Here is a 4,697-nt window from a genome sequence, read left to right as displayed (position 1 = left end):
GCAAAGTTTTCAGAAGCAAATCACAGCTTGAAAGACATAGGAAAGTTCATACTGGAGAGAAACCATACAAATATAAGGTCTGTGACAAGGCTTTCGGACGTAATTCACCCCTGGCAGAATATACTAGAATCCACACAGGAGAGAAACCTTACAAGTGTAATGAGTGTGGCAAGGCCTTTAGGGGGCATTCAACACTTAGTCACCATAAATCAATCCATGGTATACGGAAACTTTTCTAATGTAATGATTGTCATCACATCTTCAGTAAAGCTACAGCTATTGGAAATCATTAGAGAATCCATAACGAGGAGAGATCTTACAAATGTGATAAAGGTGGCAAATTTCTCAGACATCATTCATCTGTTGCAGTTCATTGACAAACTTATACTGGAGAGAAACCTTACAAAGGTTATGACTGTGGCAGGGTCTTCAGTCAAGCCTCATCTTAGGGAAAACAGAATTCATAAACCTCACAACTGTTATGACTGTTGCAAAGCCTTTACGATCACACGTCATTAGACATCAGAGAATCCATACTGGGCAGAAATCTTACAAATTTCCTAAGTGTGGAAAGCTCTGCAGTCCAAGGTCACTTCTTGCAGAACGATGGAAAATTCATTTTTGAGATAATTGTTCCAAATGCACTGAGTCCAGCAAACCATCAAGCATTAATTGACGTTAGAGTCAATTGAGCATTGATGTAAGTTTGAGTTGACTTAACATTCAGGTCAAGCATGAATTGACATTAAAGAGTTATGTGAAGAGGATTGGTCTTGGCATGTTTGCTCACGCCTGTAATCCCAGCACTTCGGGAGGTCAAGATGGGTAGATGACTTGAGATCAAGAGTTTGAGACCAACCTGGCCAACAGATGTAAGCCTCTTTTCCCAGTTTGTTTTTTGTTTGTTTGTTTGTTTAACAAAAATTGATAGGGATGTTTAGGGGTATTGAGTTGAATCTAAATCACATTGGGCTTTATAATCATTTAACAATATTAATTTTTCCAATATATCATTAAGGGTTGTTGTGAGCAGGAGACCCCATAGGTGCCAAGGCAGGAGTCAGAAGCCTCAGTCTGTTTCCATATAAATAATGAAGAAGAAAATAGAGGTAACCGTAATGGCGGTGTTATGGACTCTGATTATACTGGGGAAATTCACGTTGTTATCAGCTCTGCTGTTGTTTGGTGTGCCTCCATGCAGGGAGATTGCATAGCTCAGCTACTCCTCATACATGTGACTTGGCTCCAGCTCTGAGATAAGAATGGGAGGGTTTGGGAGCACAGATAACTGTGGTAAACCTGCCTGCTAGGCGAGTGCTGTTTCTGACAGTCGTCCTGTCCTGGTTATATTCAGGGCAAAAAGTTTTCTGGGATGACTGCTACAGGGGCTGACTGTTCTGTTATTGCCCTGCATGAGTGGCCTCCTCATTGGCCCAAAGGAATTACTTCCACCGGTTTAGTGAGTGCTGGTCAGGCTTCTGAGGTTGATGACAGCTCTCCCATTTTGAATTGTTTGGGCCCTGAGAGACAGTTGGGTACTGTCTATCTTTTAATCACTCCCATTCCAGTCAATCCTTGGGGCTTCGATCTTCTTTTTTTTTTTTTTTTTTTTTTTTGAGACGGAGTTTCGCTCTTGTTACCCAGGCTGGACTGCAATGGCGCGATCTCGGCTCACCGCAACCTCCGCCTCCTGGGTTCAGGCAATTCTCCTGCCTCAGCCTCCTGAGTAGCTGGGATTACAGGCACGCGCCACCACACCCAGCTAGTTTTTTGTATTTTTAGTAGAGACGGGGTTTCACTATGTTGACCAGGATGGTCTCGATCTCTCGACCTTGTGATCCACCCGCCTCGGCCTCCCAAAGTGCTGGGATTACAGGCTTGAGCCACCGCGCCCGGCTTCTTGGGGATATTAATTGGATTCAGCCCCCCTTGGGAATTCTCACCTATGTTATGTCAAACATCTTTTTACTTTATGAGGAAATCCTGACTTAGGTAGCAGAAGCTCTTTAACTCCTGAGGCAGAGTCTGAGCTGCAGCTAATTGAAGACAAAACCCAACAAGCCCAGATCACTCGGGTGAGTCCCCAATTACCCTTTGTGTTATTCTCCCACAGAAATCATTACTCCAAAACAGGATTTGATATGATGTTTTCTTCCACACCATTTTCTGAGAATGCTTACTGTTTATTTGGACCAAATTTCTGTTCTGATTGGACAGGCTGACACCTTAAAATTTCTAGCCTGGAGCTTTATAGAATTGTTGTTCCCTTAAATAACAGGTTTGCCAAGCTTTCACTCACTGTGTCACTTGGCAAGTAAATTTTGCTAACTTTCCAGGAATAATTCACAGTCATTACCCTAACGTTAAGCTTTTTCCCTTCTTTAAACTCACAATCTGGATTCTGCCCAACATGACTGCACAAGCTCCACTGCCTGAAGCTGTGACTGTTTTTACTGATGCTTCCTCAAATGCTCGTGCGTCGTATACAAGACTACAAGAGTGAGTGGTTCATACTGGTTCTGCCTCAGCCCAGCATGCTGAGCTTATAGTGGTTATGACTGTACTTCAGGATTTTCCTGAACCAGTCAATATTGTCTCTGATTCAGCCTATGTGGTACATGTTGCCCAGAACATTGAGACTGCTCTGATTCACTTTTTGCCTGAGGATGATTTGCTTTCAGTTTGTTTTAAAAAAACAATTCCAGGCCGGGTGCGGTGACTCAAGCCTGTAATCCCAGCACTTTGGGAGGCTGAGGCGGGTGGATCACGAGGTCGAGAGATCGAGACCATCCTGGTTAACATGGTGAAACCCCGTCTCTACTAAAAATACAAAAAATTAGCTGGGCATGGTGTCTCGTGCCTGTAATCCCAGCTACTTGGGAGGCTGAGGCAGGAGAATTGCCTGAACCCAGGAGGCGGAGGTTGCGGTGAGCCGAGATCGCGCCATTACACTCCAGCCTGGGTAACAAGAGCGAAACTCCGTCTCAAAAAGAAAAAAAAAAAAAACAATTCCAGGCTACGCTTCAAGCATGATCTTCCCCTTTCTGTATTACTCATATGTGTTCTCATTCTCCTTTGCCGGGGCCTCTGTCAGCAGCCAATGCTAGAGCTGATGCATTAGTCCCTTCTGTAATTGATTTTCACGCGGTAACTCATCCTAATGCGGCGAATTTAAAAAACAAACTATTCATTACTTGGAAACAAGCTAAATGTACTGTCCAGCAGTGTCCTTGTTGTCAGGTTTTAGTTCGACAGCCACTTTCCTTTGGAGTTAACCCGAGGGGACTTTGTCCTAACACTCTTTGGTAGATAGATGTTACCCATATTCCCTCCTTTGGTAGACTCTCTTTTGTGCATGTTACTGTTGATACCTTTTCTCATTTAACGTGGGCTACTGGCCAGACAGGAGAAAGCACCACCCACCTCAGCCTCCCAAAGTGTGGGGATTACAGGTGTGAGCCACCGCACCGGGCTGTATGTTTTATTTATTTATTTTTTTCCACCAGTTGCTAAATGACATTTATTGAAATATATTTTCCTTTGTGCTTAACTAGCTGGACAGTCCACAGTACCACTGTTGATGTCATCTATGATGTCGTGAGGGTGGCGGCCATCAACATTACAGCCCACAGACTGGGCAGTCCCCAGGATCTCTTTAATGGTTTCAGAGAGTTCTCTGGCTAAAGATCGGTGCCGCATCTGTCGAGCAATGTTGACAATCTCATCGAAAGTGATATTCCCGCTGTGTTTAATGTTTTTCTGTTTTTTCTGTCTCTTGGTGGTTCCTTAAGGGCTTTGATGATCAGGGCAGAGGCAGAAGGCACCACCTCAATCTGGGCCTGTCTGTTCTGAATGGTCAGTTTCACTGTAATCCTCAGGCCCTTCCAGTCACCCGTTGCCTTGGCAATGTCATCACCAACCTTTTTTGGAGACAGACCCAGGGGGCCAATCTTGGGGGCAAGCGCAGAAGTAGCACCGACTTCACCCCCAGTGCACCTCAGGTATACGACTTTGATCTCGTTGGGGTCGAACTTCGGCGGCATGGTGGAGGCGGCTGGTGTCGGATGAACCCGGATTCGGGACGACCGAAGAAAGTTGCACCTTGGCCTCCTCCGAGCCGAAAGCCGAAAGCGGGTTGTATGTTTTAAATCACTTTGATCAATGTTTGTAGATTTCATGGTACAAATTTCTCAGCTTTTTACATTTATTCCTAAATCTTTCTTACTTTAGGTTCTCTAACAAATAGAAGTGTTTTTTTGTTTGTTTTTTGGTTTCTTGGTTGGTTTTGAGACGTAGTTTCACTCTTGTTACCCAAGCTGGAGTGCAATGGCGCGATCTCAGCTCACCGAAACCTTTGCCTCCTGGGTTCAGGCAATTCTCCTACCTCAACCTCCTGAGTAGCTGGGATTACAGGCACGTGCCACCATGCCCAGCTAATGTTTTGTATTTTTAGTAGAGACGGGATTTCACCATGTTGACCAGGATGGTCTCGATCTCTCGACCTGGTGATCCACCCACCTTGGTCTCCCAAAGTTCTGGGATTACTTGAGGCTTGAGCCACTGCGCCTGGCAGAAGTGTTTTTTTTTAATTTTCTTTTAAAATTGTTTATTGTTAATGTATGGAAGTTCACGTAAGTTTTGGTGCTGATAATTGTATTCTGCAAATACACTGAATGCGTTTATTAGTTCCAGTAGTA

The 4,697-nt window shown here is 44.4% G+C and overlaps 1 protein-coding gene and 1 pseudogene across 2 annotated transcripts in view; one reads left to right on the top strand and one right to left on the bottom strand.

Moving 5' to 3' along the window:
* The first annotated feature begins 631 nt into the window (after nt 1-631).
* LOC120360113 (uncharacterized) overlaps nt 632-4,697 on the top strand; it is a 35,121-nt gene continuing 31,055 nt past the window's right edge. The window contains exon 1 of one of the 2 annotated variants that reach the window (XM_074385567.1): nt 632-872. The gene's annotated coding sequence lies outside the window, so the exon portion shown is untranslated. Of the gene's footprint in view, nt 2,500-4,697 lie in introns of both variants that reach the window. The other variant, XM_074385566.1, reaches the window with a different exon arrangement.
* Nucleotides 3,524-4,125, bottom strand: LOC120362772 (large ribosomal subunit protein uL11-like; annotated as a pseudogene).

Source organism: Saimiri boliviensis, chromosome 14 (assembly GCF_048565385.1).
Source record: "Saimiri boliviensis isolate mSaiBol1 chromosome 14, mSaiBol1.pri, whole genome shotgun sequence".
NCBI lineage: Eukaryota > Metazoa > Chordata > Mammalia > Primates > Cebidae > Saimiri > Saimiri boliviensis.
This window is presented reverse-complemented; position numbering and strand designations above follow the sequence as displayed.